This window comes from Cannabis sativa, chromosome 9 (genome assembly GCF_029168945.1).
Source record: "Cannabis sativa cultivar Pink pepper isolate KNU-18-1 chromosome 9, ASM2916894v1, whole genome shotgun sequence".
Classification (NCBI taxonomy): Eukaryota; Viridiplantae; Streptophyta; class Magnoliopsida; order Rosales; family Cannabaceae; genus Cannabis; species Cannabis sativa.
The window spans coordinates 9,370,894-9,395,336 of NC_083609.1; the positions used below are offsets into that span (position 1 = coordinate 9,370,894).

Below are 24,443 nucleotides of genomic sequence, written 5' to 3' on the forward strand. Positions count from 1 at the left end.
GGAGTGTATTAAGTACGTTAAAATTAAACTTTTGCTTCTATTTGGTTAAATAAAGATAAAGAAGGAATTAAGAATAAGAAACTAGTAAGAAACAATTATTCAAGAAAATTTAAAGTTAATACAAACTAGGACTTTGATTTCAATTGCTTCTATTGAATATGGCCTAATAAGATTATTTTCCTAATGTTAATTTCTATGCAATAGCATGTTTACTAAGGTAATTTATAGTTTTCTCAGATATATAAATCTCAATTACATGCAAACTTTCTTCTCTCGTGATAAATATAACATGCAACAAGCATTAAGCATAAAAACCCTATAAGCTATCTGAACCATATAGGTACTCTCGTCCTATATCGAAATTCAGTTCTATTCTACTATAGCATATTTGACACTCACTTCTCAGATCTCGCATCAAAATCATAGACAGTTAATTGGTGGCCAGACAATTAAAAGTAATTAAGCACAAATAAAATAGAATACATAGAAATTAGGGGGAAAATTAATCATATTAAAACCATAAACAATGTTAAACAATATCCATCTAACCCTATTAAAGTGTTTAGCTACACATGTTCATTGAAGCACAATTACACATATTAACTTGAAGAAAAGAGATGAAAATAGAGAAGAGAAGAAAAGATGAATGCTGAAAACCCTGAGCAGTATGTCTCCAATATTGCAGTTGATCGCTCCACTCTTTATCTGAATTCTCTCTTTTTTTTTTCTCTCTCAAATTGTGCTTGATGAAATCAACTATCTTCTGCTCTTTATATAGGCATTCATGTCCTAAAAAGATGGGAAATCGCACATGTTTAAATTCCATTCGGATTTAAATTTTGGGAAACCTCATGCCAGATATTTTTCTTCTTTTGACAAAGAGGCGGGCCGCGACATGCTAAACCCATGCCGCGGCCCGTGTGGCCAAAATGAGGTTCCTTCGTTTTCTTCCATGTAGGCGGGTCGTGGCATGCTAATACCATGCCGCGGCCCGTATGATCCTCTGCTCCAAATTCCACATGTTTTTTTTATCTTTTCCGAATCTGAATTTGATATTTTCCACCGGGATATTTTTATGCGATATTTTATCATTTTTCTACTGATATTTTCCAACTCTTCATCTATTTTAAATCTGCAAAATTAAAAGATAAAAGCGTAAAAATGCTCCAACATGATTTAAACTAAATAGAAAAATGTGCTAAAGTTAACCTAAATTTAATACTAAAAATAACCTAACATATATCATTTTCAAAATAAAATATTTTTGGTTCCGCCTGCCGTGGAAACCAGACAAAATGGTCGGAAATGTCACGACATTAAAGGATGAGTTGAATTGGAATTAGACCGGACTAGTTTAAAATTTTAAGTTATCGGTTTGGCAGATTAATTAAAAATTACAAAATTATCCTTAGGCTTTATTTTTATGTAAGTGTTTTATTGGAAGGGCAATTCAGTCATTTACTAAGTTAGAATGTTGACATTTTATGAATTTTGACTTAATTAGGGCTGATTACATTAGACTAAGTGATAGATTAAAAGAATTCTTTTATTATATTTTATTCATTAGAAGACTAATAGTTAAAATTAAGAGGAAACCTATCAAGCTCTCTCTCCTATTTCGGCCCTAGAAGGAAACTAAGAAGGTCAGTTGTTCATCTCAAATTTCAATCCAGATTTTTGTTAAACATTCATACTAAGTGTTGTCCAAAACCTTGAGGTAAGCTTCTTTTCTATTTTATGGTGATTTAGCAAAGTTTAAATTGAGTATTGGGTGGAATTCAGTGACTTTGGGGCTGTGTAGTTAGCTTAAGTATGGAACTTGTTCTAGATTTAATTTAAGGATTGATTAGATTTTCATTGGTTGAATTTTATGGCTGCTTGGTTAGGAATTGAAAATTTAAGTTTAAAAACCTAAATTTAGGTTCTAACATGGTGGATTGGATATAGTGATGAATTTTTGAGAATTGAATGATTGTACACATTGTTTTTATGGTATGAGACTGTTCTGGAAGGTTTTATTAGAATTGGAGGAGATTTGGTTCAGTTTTGGAGCAAAAACCAAGGTTTCCCGTTTCTACACCAGGGGTAACCGATAAATCGGTTTCACAGGCACAGTGAAACCAATTAACCAGTTTTGTCAGCAGGGGAAAACCTAGTTTTAGGCTTCGAAATCGATTTTGTTTGGGGTGTTTCCCAGAACTTAGAATGGGGTATTTTAATGATGTTTGAGTTGTTTTGAACCAGTGGAGTGTTAGAGTTTGTCCGGTTATGGAGTTAGGGTTTGTTTGGAATATGGATAAGTTGTTTAATAGATTTCGTTGTCGTGACATAGGACCCGGGATCGTCAAGCCTTGTTGTGCACTTAGGCTGGCATGCACGTTTAATCTCTGGACTGAGGTAACAAAAGTACTAAGCACTAGGGTGTTTTCAGTGCGGGTGGTGCGGTTTTGACCATTTTTTCAAACCAACCTGCACATGCGATTTTTCCAATTTCCCAAACTGCACCCGCACCGTGAAAAATGATGCGGTGCGGTGCAGTTTTTGTAGTTTTTGCGGTTTGGACTATCACCAATAATTAAACTATCACAAATACAACAAAGCTTGAGCAACACTTGTTAAAAATACCATAAGGATTGCAAATAAATATGAAAAAAAAAATTAAGTTTCAATAATACAATAATTAATGGACTTTAGGTTGGACATTCACATATTGGACCTAACTAAATATAAAATAATTGGTATTTTTATAATGTGCGGTGCGGTACGGTTTGAACGGTATATTAACAATTCAAAACTGCAAACCGCACCGCACTGCGCGGTTCAGGAAAAATTCAAACCGCGACTGCACCGTAAAGAATTTCAAACCGCATTTTTTTTTGCAGTGCGGTGTGGTGCATGTGGTTTGAGCGGTTTGATGAACATCCCTACTAAGCACCATGTATAGTTAATGTTATGATTGTTACAGTCTTGATTATGATCAAGATCCCGGTATGTGCTTATTGTGACTTAATCTTAATTGAAGTTAATGATATGTATTTGTATGACTCGATTATAATCGAGAGAAATAATAAGAAACGATTATCATCGTAATGACTCGATTATAATCGAGGGAAACAATAGGAAACAATTATCATCATTATGACTTGATTATGATCGAGGAAAATGATATGAAACGATTATTATCGTTGTGACTCGATTATGACCGAGTAAAAGAAACGGTCATTACCGTTATGAGTAATTACTCCTGAAACCGCAAATTGGTTTCTTACTTATCGTTTGCTGTATCGGGCAACAATAGTGACATATGTAACTCGTGCTTAACGAGTGGTAGGGGTACTTTATGAAGTACCAAAATTATGTAGTTACGATGTTGTGAAATTGATCAAGAGTGTTATTATGTGTTAAGTTGTAATTGAGTATATTTTTATTATAATATGATTGAATGAATGTTATATTACTTATGAAATTGATCACTTTCCTTGCAGTCTCAGTGGCATAGAGATGTAAGAATATATGTTTATAATGATGTGTGATTAGAGTGTTTTATGAAGCACTGAAATTATGTGGATGTATTAATGAGTGAACTAAAGTGTTTTATGAAGCATTGAAAGTAAGTGTTTATAACAATGTATGATTAGGGTGTTTTATGAAACACCGAGGTTGTTGATTATGTATAGCTATAAATACTTTTAATTTTGTAATAAGTTTGCTCGTATAGATGTTGAATTGCATATGCACGTTGAAAGAGTATGACTTATTGGTATGTATAATCTGTTGTAATGAAATCTGCTATCACTTTCCACGATTTTCTTTATCTAGTAGCTTTTCTTCTTGAGTCACTATGACTCACGGATGCTTTGTGGTGCAGGTAAGAAGAAAAGCAAATGTGTTCAGCCATGTTCAGCCATGAGCCAGAGGTCATCCAGCAGTGTACATATCAGTCGTGGTGTCTTGGCTTCTGGGAAGCAGGATCGACTCCTTTTTCTATATTTAGAAATGTAACGTTAATTTTGTAATAGATGTATTGTAAATTAATTGAAAAAGAACTTTATTAGCAGGGGATCCCCATATTACAACCGTATTTACAATGAAAGTTTTTAGTTTAAATTTAACCAAAAGTTTAAAATTTAACCACACTTTTTTCCTAAACTAATAGATTAGTGATAATAAGTTTGTAAAAGCACACACGTGACGTTCCTGGGAGTCAGGGTGTTATATCATCACACCTTGTTAATTTATTTTGTCTTTAAAACCTCCTTAGAGGAGGTACTTCTGGAATAGCCTCTATTTGTTGATTATTATTTTGAATGACATCTTCCATAATTGGAATTTTTGTTATATTTAGGACCCTCATCAATAACAGGACCTTCTTCAATATTAGGGCCCTTGTCAATAATGCACCCTTCATCTATAATAGGACCATCGTCATCTTCGATATCAGGAGCAATATATTTATCAATAATGGAAGCATTATCAGCTAGAGTAGGAATAAGATTGTTGTTATTATTATCTCTTGAAAATGACACATGAATAAAAAATTCACTTAGATGACTCCCCCATTTCAAGAGATGTTGAAGGAATATTTTTAGCAACATCAAATTTTAAAAATTTAGCAGTCTAAGATTCAACAATTCGCGTACCACAAGCAGGACAGTAAAAGTGATAGTCTTTTGTGTGCATTGGATAATCAATGATATAATAGTGAATTGTTCTCGGATCTGACTTTTTCAAATTAAGATTATAAATCCTTACTTCAGTTGGATACCCCATACATGAAGATGATTCAAACTAGGCTTTCTCCCAATCCACAACTCAAAAGGAGTTTTGGGAACAAATTTACTTGGAACACGGTTCAAAATATAAGTACCATTCATGAGTACTTTAACCCATAAGAACTCTAGCAGATTTGATCTACTCATCATGCATCTAACCATGTCCATGAGAGTGCAATTTCTCCTTTCAGCAACGCCATACTCAACAAAAAGCCTCATGCGTTGTCTAGATTCTGTATAACAATCATAATATTCTCCTCTACGATCCGAATAAACGTTTAATGACTCTTACTAACTATTTCTCAATCTCATTTCGAAAGATTTTGAGTTTATCAAGAGCGTTATATTTTTCTTTAATAAAGTGGTGGACCATATTGAGAAAAATTATCTATGAAATTTATAAAAATACTTATTTTTGTACAATGTAGTGGAATAAGACCCACTGATGTCAGTGTGGATAATTTTTAGTAAAGATTGACTACGGTTAGCAGTTTTTTTTTTCTTGTTTTGGTCAATTTTCCATGAGGACAATCAACACAAGTATCCCTGCTAGAAGCATAAAGAAGAAGAATAATTCTAGCTTTAAATAAACGATCAATCCTTTCTTTTGAAAATATGACCCAATATTTTGTGTCATGACAATAAGGATGTTTTCGTAATATAAAATGGGAAGCTAAGAGAGGCAATGACAATTTATTTAGACCGTTAGAGTAAAAATGATCTCCAATAATCAAGAGCCAAACATAATATAAACATTATGATCAGCAAAAAGAAAAGAATATCATTGTTTAACTAAAAGTGCAAGCAAAAGTCAATTCCTCTTAGAAGTAGGAACGTAAAATATATCGTTCAAAATAATCTTAACATTAGAGTATTTTTTAAGAATAAATGTACCAACTTAGATAATGTCTACTTTAAGATAAGTGCCCACTTTAAGCTTTGACTCCCTCTCACTAAAATGAGACAGGTTGTGCATGAAGAGCACAATGAATAATATAAGAGTCAGGAAGAGGAATATTTTGATCTTTCAACTTGGCTTGAACATTCACAATTTTTAGAATAAAATCTCTTACTCCCTTTGATTCATTATACTTAATGGTTGTCATTCCATCCATAAGATATTCAGATTCAGCATTTTCACCAGTATCATATAGTTTTTCTATAACATTAATTTTTTTTTGACATTGATAGTGTCTTGCAAACCACTCAATAGATGTTCATGAATGGAACCTTTTATAGCAATGAGGCTAAGACGTTTTGACTTTTCTCATTGTGCATGAAGAGTTTTCTGAACAACAGTACTGGTATCAGTACGATCAGCAGGTTTTTCTTCTTGCAAGCATAAATCCAAATTCATTATGCCTAAAATAATTTCCATATCTTGTTTTCATGCCTTAAAGTTAGAGCATTCAGAATTTTGATGGAAACGTTTATTGTTTTTCACATAAAAAGAGACTGAAAAATTAAAACTTGATTAAGCTATATGATCCAAGTAATTACACTACTAAAAACGTCAGAATTTACGACGGTCATAAAAACACTTTTTTCAGGGTACCGTCGCTAAACAAATCAAGTAACTATTTAAAACCGTCAGGAAAAATTAGTATTCTCGACAGTTTATAATAGTAATTACAGGAATAGGCGACGATTTTAATTAGAATTCGTAAAATTTATTGGGCCCTTATAGGCGACGGTTTTAAACCGTCGAGTATAAGAGCCCAATAAAAAATCGTTACCTAGCTACTTTTCGCCACATTTCCCATGTGCCCACCTACTTCTTTTCTATTTTCCACATGCCCATCTAATTCTTCTCCATTTTCCACACCCTAAAATGAAAATCTTAACTCTACAAAACTGTTAGGCTAAAATTAGTCTAAGTTTCGGGTCGTATTTTCGGTTAGTTTTCACTCTTTGTTTCTAATTTTAGGGCTATTTTACGCTTGATTCTTTTGTTTCAGGTCCCCGGGTGTTTAAAGAAAGTATTTACAAGAATTAAGGACAAGTGGTGAAAGAATTGAGAAGAAAAACAAAGAAAACGAGTTGCTTCCTAATCCCGTCGCGACGGAACAAATCCTTCGTCGCGACGTCGCGACGGGGACCCAGTGACGGGATTTTTGGAATGTTTTGTAATTTCACGAATTTTAAAGATGAGACTTGGTTTAAATAGAGGAAGTTTGTGAAAATTAGGGTTCATTCACATTTGGAGCCCTAGAAACAAAGGAGGAGGCTAGAAGAGCGGCTTGTGGCAACCCGGATCAATTGCTTCAACTAGTTCTTTCTCTTCTCTTTAATTTTTCTATGCTATTTTCTGTTTCAATTTTAATTATGGATTTGATGATGGATGTTATGAACTAAACTCCTATTTAGGGAGATGATGATTGTTGATTGACATTATCTTTAGTTAATGATAATTGTTATTTCTCCTTTCCTGATTGTGAAATTTATCCATATTTGTGTTTAATTACATTTTAAGATTGATCACCTTTTACATGGTTTATGATCTCAATTCAAAATCTGAAAAGTGAGAATTGAGAATGCTAAAATTGGATAAACTAGGTTTTGATGTGAAACGAAAGTATTTACATAGCCTTTGTGACAATTAGATTATTGCGTAATGCTAATTATATGTTAGCCTAATTCAGAGATGATTAGATAACATGTGATTTAGGACCTAAAAGATCTAAGAAGAGTTAGGTTAATTTTATAATCTGTCATTCACATTGAGAAAGAGAGTAGTAATTAGCATTAACAATTGGGTAATTAAATCAACATGATTCTTTTCCCTAACTTCTCATCCTTAATTAAACAACTTTACTGCTTTCTTTAATTTTCTTGATTATTTTTTATTTCAAACTTTATTAAAATTCTTTTTATCTGCCAAATAGAATCATAAATCTAGTTTAGTGGTATTCAGTCAATTCCCTGTGGTTCGACCTCACCTGTGTGAGTTTACTACTTGATTACGTACACTTGCGTATTGTTTTATATAATTTTCGTAACAAGTTTTTGGCGCCGTTGCCGGGGAATTATTTAAAAATTGATATTACAAAAATTAGATTAAATTCTACTTTGGTTAATTCTTTCTGCTTATTGCTATTCTGTTTCTTTTAGATTGTCTTATTTTATTTCAGGCATTAGGGGTGCATGCGACGTCAAGGACAAGGTGTCATTGCCAGTTGATCCTGAAATCGAGAAGACTTGTAGGAGAAACAGAAGAAACAAGAGGCTATTTTTCCTTTTTTTGATTTTGAAATTTATCCATATTTGTGTTTAATTACATTTTAAGATTGATCACCTTTTACATGGTTTATGATCTCAATTCAAAATCTGAAAAGTGAGAATTGAGAATGCTAAAATTTGATAAACTAGGTTTTAATGTGAAACGAAAGTATTTACATAGCCTTTGTGACAATTAGATTATTGCGTAATGTTGATTATATGTTAGTCTAATTCAGAGATGATTAGATAACATGTGATTTAGGACCTAAAAGATCTGAAAAGAGTTAGGTTAATTTTATAATCTGTCATTCACATTGAGAAAGAGAGTAGTAATTAGCATTAATAATTGGGTAATTAAATCAACATGATTCTTTTCCCTAATTTCTCATCCTTAATTAAACAACTTTATTGCTTTCTTTAATTTTCTTGATTATCTCTATTTCAAACTTTATTAAAAAAAAATTATCTGCCAAATAGAATCATAAATCTAGTTTATTGGTATTCAGTTCAATTCCCTGTGGTTCGACCTCACCTGTGTGAGTTTACTACTTGATTACGTACACTTGCGTATTGTTTTATATAATTTTCATAACAAAAACCCCACTCACGCATCCACGCCATCGCCCTCCTCTCTCACCATCTTCCTCCCTCTCTCGATCTCCATTTCTTCTCATCTCTCTCGTCCATCAATCTCCACCCACCCCTCCTCCTGTCGGTCTCCCTCTCTTCTCTGTTGCATTCGTTGGACCACCTTCACCTCCCGTCGGTGTCCCTCTCATCTCCGTCTCATACGTCGGACCACCACCAACTCCCGTGTGTCTCCCTTTCTCTCTTTCTCTCTCTCCAAGCTCGGTATAAATATATTTATTTATTTATATACTTTTTTATTTATTGTATATATTTATTTTGTTATTGTATAAATTTAATGTGTTTTAAAGTTATTTGTTATTGTAATAAAATTAATTAGTTATTTTATTTTAATTTAGGTAAAATTATAAAACTAATGCAGGAAAAAAATTGGGGAAAATACAGATTTTTTTGATATTTTTTTCTCTCTTTTTTTACATTCCTAACGGTTTAAAATCGTCACCTATAACAGGGTATAGGCGACAGTTTTAAACCGACCGTCGCCTATAGTATAGGACACGGTTTAAAACTGTCGCCTAGACCATGTTATAGGCAACAATTTTAAACAGTCAGGAAGTCCCCATTAGTGACGCTTTTTAACTGTCGCCTATTTTTCCCGTTTTATGACGGTCATATAGGCGACGGTTATAGAAACCGATGGGAATACTTTAAACGATTGTTTAAAAACGTCAAGAAAAACTATTTTTGTAGTTGTTAGAAAATATTGTATAGAGTCAACTGGTCATTATATACTCCCCTTTGAGGTGAGAATATAACACACACATGATCTACCATCATGAACTTAATAATAAAAAAAATACATATCAATTAAAAAGTTATTACCTTTGGGTAAATAAATTTCTTAATGAATATAGACTAATTCAAGCCAAAATAATAATAAAGATATATTTAAATTATTATCTTCGGGTAAATAATTAAAATATACACGTTTAATATTAACCCACTTATTAAAATGTGAACTAATATATATACTACTACCTCTGGGCAAGTAATTAAACATATAGTTAACCAAAATAAATAATATTTTTTACAATATATAAAATTCAGGGATAACACAATATTTTTACATCAAACAATCAAGTTTTCTTTTACAATTTTAGAACAACAAATAATCGAAGATGTGAAAGTAAGAATATTGGTTGAGACTGCATGGTCAAGATAAATAAAAATAAGAGAGTGACTATGTCAAACAAAACGAGAAGAAGTCCAAAAAAAATTCTATGATTTAGAGATCTCAAAAAATTGTCAAAAATTATTTTCAATAATTTCTTAATTGCATAATTATCATTAAATCAATAATAATTATTAAATAGAGTCAAAAAAAATTAATTAAAAATCATAAATTAAATTCTAGGCACGCTAAAAAATTGTCAAAAAACAAAGTTAGACGGTGAAGCACGCGCCCAATGCACCACTACCGAGAATGGACATTGCAGGGAAGGCTGTCTTCAAACTTCAGTTGGGTCTAGGAGCGGTTCGCATGACTCGATTGCAGTCCAATCAGGTTGAGATAAAATTTTGGCCAAAAACCAGACGAAAATAGTAGGAAATTGAGGTGTTTTGCTTGGGTTTCTTAATCTAATCTATCCAGAGATTAAATTTCAGGTATAAATGAAGAAAATAGGATAGATCTTATTGTGTAATCTGAAAGTTTCAAAACAAAAAACTTAACATAAATCCTATTAATTTTCGAATAATAGGAAATTAAATTGTGAAGAAACATTATAAAACAATGAAAAATCATTTATGCATAATCAATTTCACTTTTGAACAATTAATCTCATTATAGTTTTATGAGAAAATCTTAAACTTAAAACATGAAATTCTCTCTCAATACTCAATAAAATTAAGCATGTAATATATCAATATAAAGTTTATAACAAAAGGAATAAAAGCCCAAAAGTTTCAGAATCAATACATAAAAAAATTCAACATAAAATAATAACGAAATTAATATGTAATTTGAGAAAATTAGCATATACATATTAATTGTTACACAAATTATAGGTCATAATTTATATACATGCAATAGGTAATCTGACACCACAGGTTAGAATATCAAATAAACCCAAGATAAAAATTTGTATATATTCATGATAATAATATATAATAATTAGGTATACGTACTTGATTAATTCATAACAATTACCGCAATTCGATAGTGTAATACTATCAACCAAGTTTTCTTCCTTAAGTCTCTAAATTAGAAGCAATTTTATTTATCTGGTTATCAAAAATATACAACAGTGATGAGACTAAATGTATTTATAAAGTTAGAGCGGAGATTTAGCTATACATAATCCTAGTTGGACTGGGCCTGCTCATCAAAGGGTTTAGTTAACTAAAAAAACTCACATTTTTACTTCAACTAGACTTTACACGCACATGGACTAAGCCCATTAACTATTGATCACCAATAATATGGGCTAACACACCAAAGAACTATCCAATCAACCCAAGTTTTAATAAAATTTATAAAAATTAATATAAGCCCAAATAAAAAGTCTAACAATCATATCAAAAACTCATATACTAAAGGAAGTTTTTTCATAAATATGGGAAAAATTAATAGAGTTTACTTTGATATGGTAGAAATTAATAATGCAAAAACATATGGAAACAAAAAATAAACAATAATTAAAATATGAGAAACAAAACAAAAGACCATAAATAAAGTTAGTAAAATTTATTATAACAACTATCGCCAAAAAAGTCGTTGGAGTAGACATTGGGGCCTTAAAAGTCACCAGAAAAGTCATCGACACTGGAAAATGTCACAGAAAAAGTTATCGGTGTCGGAGAAGTCATGGAGTTGTCATAGCCATCAGAATAGTGACCGGAGTTAGATGTGTCATATATAAATTACAATAGATCCGATTTTATAACATAATGAATAGAAACAAATAACACAGAATAACTCCAACCGATTATAACTAAAATAGAACCGGTTTTATAATATAATAAATAAAAATAGATAACACAAAATAATTGAAACTGATTATAATTAAAACAAAATTGGTTCTATGACAGTGTTAAAATAAATAAAAATAAATAATACAAAATAACTCAAACCCGTTATAATTAAAATAGAACCGGTTCTATAACATAATAAATAAAAACAAATAATATTGAATAACTCAAACCGGTTATAATTAAAAAACAAAGAGAAAATCGGTTCTTAAAACAGTGAAACATAAATTAAAAAATAAACTAGTAAAAACGAATAACACATAATACCTCATAAAATCAGTTATAATATTTTTTTAAAAAAAAAAAAGGTGACGATCAATTCTAAAAATATGAGGCATAAATATAAACAGAATCGGTTCCATAACAAAATAAATAAAAATAATTATAATACACAGTAACTCAAAATATAATATAATGAAACCGGTTATGTTTACCGACTAGTACTTAAAAATCTGAAGAAGAAAAAAAATGAATTCCATAAAACAACTAAGGTAAAACTTATAGACAAAAACCAGTTAAATAAAACTAACTAAATCAAAAATCAGTTTCTTGTATTAATTAAATCTAAAACGGTTCCCGAAATAATTAAATTAAAAACTAGTTTCTTGAATTATTTAAACTAAAAGTCCATTTTTGAAATTAATAATTCAGGAACCGTTTTCTAAAATAACTAAATAAAAAGCCAAATTAACCACTTGAGGCTAGCTCAAGTGGCTATAGGGGGTGCATGTGTATTGGAGGTCCTAGGTTCGAGTCCCAAGTTATGCTGATGTAATATATAAACGCTTAAATAAAAAAAATAATAAAAAAAAATGCCAAATGAGACATAAATTAAAAATAGAACTGGTTTTTCAATAAAATGACAAAACAAATTACACACATTAACTCAGAAACTAATTATAATTAAAAAAAAAAAAAGAGGGAATCCGTTCCAAAAATACTAATACATAAAATAAAACAGAACTAGCTCCACAACAAAATGGATAAAAACAAATAACAAGTAAATAACTAAGAAATTGGTTATACAATTAAAAAAACTAAAAGAGAATCAATTCTTAAAATACTTAAACATAAATTAAAAGAGAACATATATTGTAAATGCAATACAAAGAAAAGAAGAGAGTCAAAACTGACCTTGGTTTTGAAATGTCTATATTCTGTGGGGATACAATATAATATACTTCTGTCGTTCATCACCTGTAGCACACTGCTCTCTAGTATATAGGTGATACCTACAGTCACATAAAATTTTGTTTAGAACTATAAACATTTTAGCCTGAGAAAGGAGCGTGAGCAAGAGAATAATCATTTTCCTTGTAATCCTCAAAGCCAAGAATATGTACTGCATTTATGATTATTCGAAAACAATCGATCATGACAGTATAATAGTTGTATTATAAAATAACCACTGGATAAAAGTTAAAGCTGCTACACCAACACTATATTTTTGCCACCAGTGTATCCAAAAACTATCAAGCAATTGGGAAAATATCTGTCATAATATTGAAAACCCTAAAATTTGAACTAAAAAAAAATGGTGCATTAATAAGTGACTGAACCAGTTCGTCAAAAGCAATAAGTTAGATAAACAATTTCCCAAGAACACTAAGAATGAAAAAGCATGCAACTTCTAGTTTTACAATATGTAAGAAGAGAAAAATATGCCTCTAGAATGCTACACAACTCCAATAAAATTGAATTATATTAGCTATTTGAAAACAATTGGCACCATATGTTCTTCCTTCACAACTCCTTCAATAAATGTTTACGCTTTAGTAGGAGTTCCTTAAAATTTGAACTAAAATGCGAACAGGAAGCAGCAATATTTGAACCTAAGTCAATAGTCTAGCACAAACCTGCCCAGCCAATTTTTGTCTGCATCCATCATTGACTACAAATGAGGTTCTACAAGGCCATAAACCCTCACTCACTCTAACTTAGGTCTAATCCACTTCCTCTGCAACAAATCACCAAGCTTCTCCCCTCCATTCGACGTCTCGGTTAGGGGCCAAGGTGGCTGAGGAGGTTCCAACAATTGGGAACGAGAGTAAGAGAGATGTAGAAGGTTAGCTCGTGGTTTCTGCGTTCGTATCACAGGCGAGAGTACGTAAAAGAGAGCGAAAGAGAGACGAAAGGAATGTTGGTTGGTGATGGTGGTCAATATTGTCTTGGGTGGATTTCGTGGTCAGGAGAAGAGTAGCTAGGGTGGTTGCAAGTGACCTTCGAGCAAGAAGTTGAAATGAACAGAAACTTTTAAAAATAAATTTTGTAAACGAAAAAAGGGGAAACTTAAAAATATGGTACTTTAAAATATTTTTACAAAAATATGGCATAAGTTAATTCAAAAAAATGTAAAGATTATTAAACCCCATAAACTAGTGAATTAAAAATGTCATAAAAAAAATAAATCCTTAGTATATCTCATATTTTATGTAATTTGGGACTCAGATGCAAAATAATTCTAAATTTGATAACTAAATTAATAAATGTCTCTTTTATGAAAAAATTAACAAAAATGGCCAAATATAATTATAAATTAGTTAATAAAAATTATAAAAATACATATACTACATATTGATTTTTTTAAAAAATATATATAATAATTAAATTAAATTATATCGTTTTTTTTTTAGTATTGCATATTAATATATTGTAACAAAAAGAAATAAATATATTAGATTATTAGAAATATAAAATAATATTTGATATATCGTATCACTGAAAATTAATTTACCGTAGTAACAAAATTATATACCACAAAGAAAATATAACAATATATATTAAATTAATACTCAATATAAATATCATGCTAATAAAATTATATATACCACTATTAAAATATGTATACATACCAAAAAACTTATGTATAATTATTATATATTATAAAATAGAAACTAAATATCATCCTAAATAAATGATATACTATACACAACGAAAACTACATACCATATAAAAAAATATATACCTACAATAAAAAAATAAAATGATATAACATTATTAAAAAATTGTATATACCATATTAAGAAAATTATGTACAACCATAAAATAATTATACCATACTTACAAAATTAATATCATATTTATGTATAATAAAATAAAAACTAAACATGAATGATCTAAAATAAAATAATATACTATACAATAAACTTATATACCATATAACAAAAAATATAAACCTTACAATAGAAATATGTATAATAACAATAAATAAAAATAAAAATATAACATGAGGCAAGTTTTCTTCCGCTTTTTCTCTCTAGGCTTTCAGCTCTCGAGCTGCAATAATGGCGAAGACTAGATTGAAAGAGATGTGGAAGCATCAATTTGGAACTAAGAAAGTAAAGAAGAAGGGGCCAGACTCATCTATGGATGCTCGGAAAACTAAATTTATGGATGAAGTGCTTGGAATTGAGCCAATTATCTTCTCAGATGACAGAGAGGGACAGTGTCAGGAACAGCTGAGATCCAGCTATGATCCAATGCTCCTTGATGTGTTTCAACCTCCTTTGTCTCCAAGATCAACTTTGAGAATGATAACACAACAGGATAATGCTCGAAAAGACTTTGAGCAATTTTTAGCTGCTAACAGCCAATGTAACAGTGACTTAGCTCAAGGTAAGATTTTGACTCCACCTATTCTGCGATCTGGATCTGTAATTAGAAGCTTAGAAACTTCCTTTAATTGTATTGAAAAGCCTGCTAAGGTTAAGATAACCATGGAAGATATTGAGGAAGAAGTGGAATTTTGGAGACCCTCAATTGTGTGTTATGTGCTTGGTTCTAACCCGCCATTACACATTGTTGAAGGTTTTGCTAACACAATATGGAATGGAAAATTGATAGGGTTAAGCTTCTATCATAAGGCATATTCATCATTCGATTTCAAAATAGTGAATATCATGATGAGGTTCTTAATGGTATATATTTTCTAATAAGAGGCCAGTAATCATGAAACCTTGGGATCCAAACACAAATTTTAAAAACAAGACATTCACACTGTCCTAATTTGGGTGCACTTGGAGGATTTGGAGCTTAAGTATTGGGGACAAAGATCTCTATTTAAGATCATAGGACAAGTTGGCAAACCAATCATGGTGGATGAAGTAACAAAGGATCGTGATAGGCTCAACTATCCTAGGGTGCTAAATGAGGTTACTATGAACCAGGCCTTGCCAGACATAATTGAATTTGAAGATGAAGTAGGGGCAAACACACAAGTGGGAGTCCATTATGAATGGAAACCAATCACTTGTAATCACTGCTTTGGCTTAGGCCATTCTACAGATGATTGTAGGAAAAAGGGTGAACCCAAGAAAGAATGGGCGGTTAAGGAAGATAAAAGGAAAAATGCAAAGGCAAAGGCACAACAAAAACCAGATAAAGAAGGCTTTCAATGAGTATCCAAAGGCTGGAAAACAAAGGACACAATTATTAGGGATGTGACACAGATAAAAAATAATTTCCAAGCATTGGAGGAGAATGATGAACAAAGACAATTTAATGGAGATCATGCAGAGTGTAGTACACAGCAAGAAAATGCCAAGACAGGAGAGGGGGAGGTCCCTCTCTTGCCAATGGATAAAATTCTATGCTGAATTGTCCGAGGAGCTAACAACCAGCATAAATTGAGTCAAATTAAGCAATTTATTTTAGGTTAGAATGTTGATTTTGTTGGTCCCTTGAGACAAGAGTCAAGGCTTAGAAACTTGGAGCCTTGTACTCAAATGTATTCACTGGTTGGTGTTTCTCAACTAATATGCCCTATCATAATGGTGGAAGAATAGCTCTCGCTTGGAATTCTCTGATATTCCAAGTAAACATTATTTGTTAGGACTGTGGGTGGACACTTTACTAGCTTTATCACCATGGTCTATGCATTTAATGATAGACAAGGTAAGAAGATACTATAGAATGAATTACAGGGGTATAAAACAAAAGACAAGTGGCTCATCATGGGGGATTTTAATGACATTTTGGCTAAGGAGGAAAGAATTGGGCATAGGGTTAAATATCATGTAGACAGGGACTTCATTAACTGCATTGATGATTGTAACCTGGAAGATGTTAAATATTCTGGATATTATTTCACTTGGAGTAACAGACAACATGGAGAGGATCATATATTCTCCAAAATTGATAGAGTGTTGGGTAACCAATCTTGGTTGGAATCATATCCTTTTGCTGAAGTAGTTTTCTTAAATGAAGGCACCTTTGATCACTCTCCATCCTTACTATCTATGCATCCAGATGTCCAATCTAGAAAGAAGCCATTCAGATACTTTTGAATGTGGAAATCCCACAAGGATTATGATAGAAGAATAAAAGAAGTTTGGAATTACCAATACACTGGCACTAACATGTTCCAACTGGTAAGTAGGCTCAAAGATCTCAAAAGGGTGCTCAAAGGAATAAACAGGGAAGGGTATTTAGGTTTTCTTGCAGATACAATTCGAGCCAAGGAAGCTTTAGAAATATGTCAAAATGAAATAAGACATGATCCTTTAAATTTAGAATTGCACAAGGAAGAACATGATGCAAGGAAATTGCTGTTGCAGAAACAAGGGGACTACTAGTCCATGCTCCAATAGAAGGCCAAGGTTAATTGGATTAAACAAGGAGATGGCAATTCTGCAATTTTTCATGCTAGCATTAAAGGGAGAAGAAGACAGAACAGAATACTGACAATTGAACAGGCTGATGGCACAAGAGTTAATGACCCAAGTAAGATAACTGATGCCTTTCTTGCTTATTACATTGAGCTATTGGGGTCTAAAATGTAGAATAGAAGATAAGACATGAAAACTGTCACGGCCTAACTTCACAACAAGCTGATGCCTTATTAGCAAAGTTTATACAAAGGATGAGGTGAAGCAAGCAGTGTTTGATATCCCAGGTATTAAAGCACCAGAAGTTGATGGGTACTCCAGCTATTTCTTTCTGGACAAATGGGATATGGTGGAAAATGTATTGTGTGTGAAGCAGTGATTTCATTTCTAGAAACAGGGAAAATTTTGAAAGAGATAAACTCCACAATGATAACTCGGTCCCTAAGGTGAAATGCCCTAATACTGTGAAGGACTTCAGGCCTATTGCATGCTGCAATGTGATCTACAAGGTAGCAACAAAGCTCATCTGCTCAAGACTTAAGCATATCCTTCCTGGTTTGGTTGCATAGAATTAAGGGGGGTTGGTTAAAGGCAGATACATTGGCCATAATATTATAATCTGTCAAGATTTGATTAAGCATTATGGGAGAAAAACTAATAAAGCTACTTGTATGATCGAATTAGATATTTAGAAAACTTATGATACAATTGAATGGGAGTTCATTGAGGAAATCTTAATTGCATTTAAGTTTCCTACTCAGTTGATTCAGCTTGTGATGAACTGTGTTAGAACTCCCAAATTCTCCTTAATGTTTAATGGTACAATGCATGGATTATTTGCTTCAAAGAGGGGATTGAGACAAGGGGATCCCATGTCCCCATTACTATTTGTTTTGGGAATAGAGTACTTGACAAGAATTATGAAGAAGGTGGGTAGGAAATATGATTTCTTTTACCATGGCAGGTGTGTACAGCTGCAACTAAACCATCTCTGCTTTACTGATGATGTGTTATTATTTTGTAATGGTGATTACAAGAGTGTGATATACCTACTTCAAGGCCTGAAGCTATTTTCTCACACTTCAGGGTTTTTTCCTAATGCTTCTAAGTCTGCAATATATTGCAGTAACATGCCAAAGCAAGATTTATCTTGAGTTCTAGCAGCACCTGCTTCACTCAGCAGGAGCTTTCATTTACATACTTAGAGGTGCCAATCTGTGCAAAGAGGATTTCGAGTAAAGAGTGTGAAATATTAGAAGAAAAGATTACTGGAAGCATTAGAACTTAGAGTACTAGGCCTTTATAATTAGCTGGCAGAGTTATTTTGATCAACTCTGTTTTATTAACTATTCAAGTCTATTGGAGTCAAGTTATGCTTCTTCCCAAGAGAGTAATTAAAGACATTAAAGCAATTTGCAGGGCCAACACTTATTCCAAGATGTAGGTGCCATTGATTGGGACATTGTATGCCAAATAAAAACAGCAGGGGGAATTGGATTCAACAGAGTCAAAGAATGGAAGAAACCTAAATGATTAAATATTTGTGGGCAATTACAAAAAAAAAGAAGAAAACATGTGGGTCAAGTGGAATCATAGTGTCTACATCAGAGAGGAGAACTGGTGGAGCTTCCCTATCCCATGCCATGGGAGCTGGTACTGGAGGAAATGAGTAGCTCTGAAAAACCTGCAGGTTTGCTCTTTCATTGATACTCATCAATTTTTGGCAGAGAGATACCAAATTTCTACAGGTTACAATCTCCTTTGCTCTGCTCAAGACAAAAAAAGGTGGAATGAGCAGGTATGGGGAAGGTTCAATACTCCTAGTTTATTCAGTGGATTGTTGTGCATGAAAGATTGAGAACTAAGGAAAGATTATATAGATATGGCATTGTCAGAGACCCTCAATGTGTACTGTGCAGCAATCATAAGGAAACAAATAATCATTTGTTTTTTGGCTGTAGCAGGTCTATGGTATGTTTTACTAAAATTATAGCATGGATGCAATGGAGAGCCACTGATACAACATTGCCTCGAATAATTGGGTGGATACAAAGAGTCAAAGCAAGCAAATTCAAGAAAAATGTAATGGCTACTAGTCTTGCTAGCCTCGTATATAATCTCTGGAAAACCAGAAATTAATGATGTAATATGGCAAGGAAAATAGCAAAACATGGCTCGGTTAGTCAATAGAATTAAGAAGAATGTGAAGTAGAGGATTGAATTAGTGTGGCCTAGGAAAATTAGTCAAAAAGATGAGGAATGGTTTAAGTCTTTGTAAATCTTGTATAGAAAAGAGTTAGGCCATAACTAATTTGTTATGGTGCTTATAGTTTGTACAATTCATAGATAATTTGCAATAAAATTTCTTGATTCATCAAAAAAAAAAATATATATATATAACATGTTAATAAAATTATATATCACTTCAACAAAAATACAATAGAAAATAGAACTTAAATATTGTTTTAATAAAAATAATATATCGTATAACAAAAAATACATATACCATTCACCAAAATAAATATACTAACAATAATAGTAATGATAATAATATATTGCTAATAGATATTATACTAACTAAATTATATACAACAATTAAAATATTATATATTATAGCAACAAAATTATATACTATTATTGTATATAATAAAATAGAAACTAATTAAATATTATTTAAAATAAATAATAAATCATACAATTAAAATATATAAAAATAATAATTAAATATATGTAGCATGTCAATAAAATTATATACATACATTAAAATATTATGCTAACAAAATTAAAAAAAAAAATTACAAAACTAATATAAATATATCATGATCTTTAAGTATGATAATTTTCTTTTAAGTTAAAAAATATGTATTAAAAAAATTAATTTGTTATATGACAAAAAAATAATATAAATACTAAATAATATATAAAATAAATTATTTATCTTGTAACTTTTGAAATAAAAATATTTATTTATATAATTTGAGTCATTCCTATAATTTACCGTAGTAAAATCCTATCAAAAAAAAAAAAAATCCAGAATAAAAGATGAAATATTACCCCACCAAGCATATATAGAAGCGCCATAAGTACCCTACTTAACGTCACGGCCAAGTTATATTTGCCGGCAATATAATATATATATTTCATAGTTGATGATGGTGTATTTAAAAGCATATTTAATAGAATCTTAGATTCATAAATGCAGGAATCTTTTTTTCTTTCTATAATAAAATAAAGCATTATTAGCTTCGGTATGACTAGGACTAGGAGGAGCACTCAATAATATATTAATCCACTTTGATCATGTTAGGTGGTTTCTTTAATCTTTTTTTTATTTAAATATTCTGATAGTATTAATTCCAGCATGAAGAATCCTTTGTATGCTTGTCCCATCAATTATATATTATTTAAAAGAATTATATAAGTTTAAAATAAATAATATTTTTTTATACTCATGACCTCACAAGCAAACTTCTTCTATGTACCTTAGTTTAGCTCCAAGTTGCTCTCAGCACACAGGAAATATCAATGTCCTCACACCCATGGTTTTTTTTCAAACTACATATTATTAACTTAGACCCATCTGTATTTTTAATAAGATTATTTGTTAAAAAAGAAGAAAAAGAAAGTTTCAGATTATAATTGAGCTTGAGGAAAAAAATTTGCACCCAATTTGTTTTTCAAAATAATAATAGGTAAATGCCAATGAAAAAAAAAATTTACTACATCCCTCAAAAAGAATGTTTGGGTAGACTTTATATTTGTTTCAGCATTTAAAAATATTTTTTATTCGAATGTACTTTTATAATTACTTATGCTATAACTATTTAGGACCACCCATAAATATTTAGAAAATTCTAAATACTTATCACATGTATAAGAAAAAAAAAATTACATGAAAAATACAAAATGATACTTTTACTACACTTTTATCCCCCATAAGGCTTGGACAATATTTTTACTTTTATTATTGTTTTATTTACTAAAATACCTCTTACACATGTTATATATGACTATCTCACTCAAAGTTTTCCTTTTTTTTTCCTTTTTTTTGTTTTTGTTTTTTTTCTTTTTCATTTTTTCAGTTTTGATATTTTGAATTGGATACCCATAATCATATTCAGCTTCTCCCTCTTAATTTCTCCACACGATTTCAAGATTGATCTTTCCATCATCTCAACTTCCTCCCCACAATTTCTTACATGTTTTGTTGTTCTTCTACAATTTTCTATATGCAATAACTCCCTCATCATCTTCTCCATTCTTGCTGCAAAAATAAAATAAAATTCTTGTTAAACATCCAAAAGCTCCAGATATGGGTGTCAAATCGGATGGAAAAAAAAAAGAAAAAGGAAAAAAAAAAAAAAGTTAGATGAAAATAATTTTGTTGCGCTCTTACCTAAACAGAGGAAGGATTCTGGTTGATTTCTGATGGTAAAATGGGAAAGAAACAAGTTGCTGCTCATTTGAATGAGGTTTGTTTCAAGTTTTTTTTTTTTCTACACTAATTTTGGTTCTATTTTTACATGTTGTTAATGTTTTCTTATTCACGTTGTTTATTAGTCTTTTTTAAGTTTGGTTTGTTGTTTCAATCGTTTTAGGTTCATTTGTATTGCTCATTAGTTGGTTTTAGGGTTTCTTTTGGTTTCTCAACTTCGAAATCAATTTTTGCTTGTTAACTTTCTTATGGGTGTTGTTGTTATTTGTGATTTTTATATTTTGAAATCAGTTTTTTATATTTTATCTTTTTTATAAGCTGAGTCTTTGTGTATATACGTATATAAAGGTTCACCTACCATATGTTTGATGAAATGCCTTGAAGAAAGAAGACATCTCCAATTTTGATTTTTCTTCTTCTTTAAGTTGAGTCGTTTTCTTCTTGGTATTGTTCTACTGATTGTAAAAATGAGAAGAATCAAACTCCTCGTTTGATTGAAGTTTGTATTGCATTTTTTTTGTTTCTCCATATTTTAGGTTTTATCTCTTTTAGGTATGGTTCTTGTGCTTTGATAAATATTATTCTTTCATAATTTGTTTTAGGTATGTTATTCAGTTTCATCTGTACTTCGTATTAGTGGTTTTAAGTTTCTTTTCTGTTTCTCAATTTCGGAACCATGTTTCTTTTTTTAATGGTTTATTTTACTTGATGTTGATTTTAATTTTTATTGTTTTAAATTTATGTATGTTGAATGCTTATTGTAGTGTGATTTGTTGTTTTTATTGTTTTTCACAAATTTCTTAAGTTTTGTTTATGATTCATTATTTTTTTTGTTGATATTTGTGATTATACTTATAGATTGTTGCAAATTTTGGTTCTGATGTGAAAGCTCCACTAAGAGTAGTCGAGATTGATTCTCTTGGTCAGGAAAACAAGTGTATTTTATTTATGTCGTTACATTTTAGTTGTTGATGTGTTTCAGTTATTTTTAACTATTTTTATTATTGTTTTATTACACAGTAATTGTAGTGCTTTTGTTGCTGCATTTGCTGAGTTCTTTATACATGGAAAAGATATTCCACTAGATTTTGATATCGGAGCTTATCGCACGAGGCTTGTTATGCTTTTGTTTGTATATGATAAAAGGAAAAATGAAAAAAATATTGATAGTAAGTATGAGAAGCCTTAGAAGTTTATGAAGATTGTTCAAGGAAAGAACAAGAGTCTGTTGATTGGGAGCTGATTTCTATAACATGTTGAATGTTATTATTTATTTAATTGTTTGTTTTTTTAATGCTAGATGTTAGGACTTGGTTATTCATGTTATAGTTCTATTGTTGTTTTTTCTTTTTATTTATGAACTGGATATCAGATTGTTATCGATTTTCGAGACAATATATAATTTTGAGTTATAATGCATATGTTTTTGTGCGACTTTCTTGTTTATGCTGATATATAAAATATTTGATTCAACTGTAAGACAATGTTTATTCAACATGTCTTATTGTTATATCTATGAAAGTAGTCAGAGAAATCACTTGAATTTTTTTAATCAATGTGTTATTTGTAACACCTACTATACAACTATCATTCAACGCTTTGGCAACTATTGAATAACCAACATGCTTTTCAACGTAATAAGAAAAGTTTTTTTAAACTTCTAATTAATGTTTCAAATATGGTGTTGCTAATGCTTTACATTTCTGATAATATGTTGGATCTGAGATTCAACTACAAAACAACTATTATGCAACTTTTTTAAAACCAATAATGTATTAAAAGTAATTACAATGTATTAAATTGATATTTTCTACCTGTAAAAGTTCACAGAAAAAATTAAATAAATCAAATTAATATTCTCTCAATATATAGCTAATTGCTTAGTTATGACATGTCTTCTAGTTGTGACTTTTTTGGCTAAATTTGCTGCACCTATTTATTTATTTTTTTTCCATGCACCTAAAAATCATCTTTTCCTTGGTCTTCCGGATCACACATAATGGATATCTTGTGAAGTCGTGTTCTTTCAATTTTAGTTGTATGTACAAGAATTGTTAGACCTCTGTTAACCAACTTTATATCAACTAATTTAGTATATTAATAAAACTAACCATCTTATAAAAGTTTCTTTAAAGAGCTTTGTATTGTATTGACGATATGAAACACCTGTAAATGTGATAAATCTATTGTATCGTTATCACTTTGTAATAATTGATATGTCATGTTTCAAAACGTTAGTGAAACGGTTATGTAACTATGATGCAACTTTTCTAAAACATAAATAACCAGTTTAATGTTTGTACGTACGTGACCCTATCTACATGTGAATTCACTATACTATTCGTGATTTAATATGAATAAATTTACAATTCAAAATTTAGAAAATAACGAAAATGCAATGGGATAAACTTTTAGTTATAGTATTCATGCATCTTTTTTTCTTTTTTGGATTATATCTAATTTGGATTGGTTGAGTGCTCCAAATCTATTTGTTAGATATCTACTTTTTATGAATCTAAAAAATTGATATTAGGAAGATTAGTTTTCTACGAATTAAAACCGAAATTCAAGTTTGAATTTTAGTTTAGAACCAGTTTTTCTGCACTTTCTTTCATCAATATGAAACATCATGTGTTTGGATTGATTTCGGTCTTCTTCTCAGGTGAAATTGCCAGAATTAATAGTTGTTCAGTTTGGCTTGGTTTCTTTTCAGTTGGCCTGCTGGTTTGGTTGCTGAAAGGTGTCGTTATTGAAGAAGGTCGTTCGTGCTGCTGAATAGTAAGAGCAAAGGGT

The 24,443-nt window shown here is 30.9% G+C and overlaps 1 long non-coding RNA gene across 1 annotated transcript; it reads left to right on the forward strand.

Annotated features, from left to right (window-relative positions):
- The first annotated feature begins 21,312 nt into the window (after nt 1-21,312).
- On the forward strand, nt 21,313-23,123 carry LOC133030946 (uncharacterized). The gene is made up of 2 exons (XR_009684481.1): nt 21,313-21,687; nt 22,671-23,123. It is a non-coding gene; the product is annotated as an uncharacterized LOC133030946 (long non-coding RNA).
- The last annotated feature ends 1,320 nt before the right edge of the window (nt 23,124-24,443 follow it).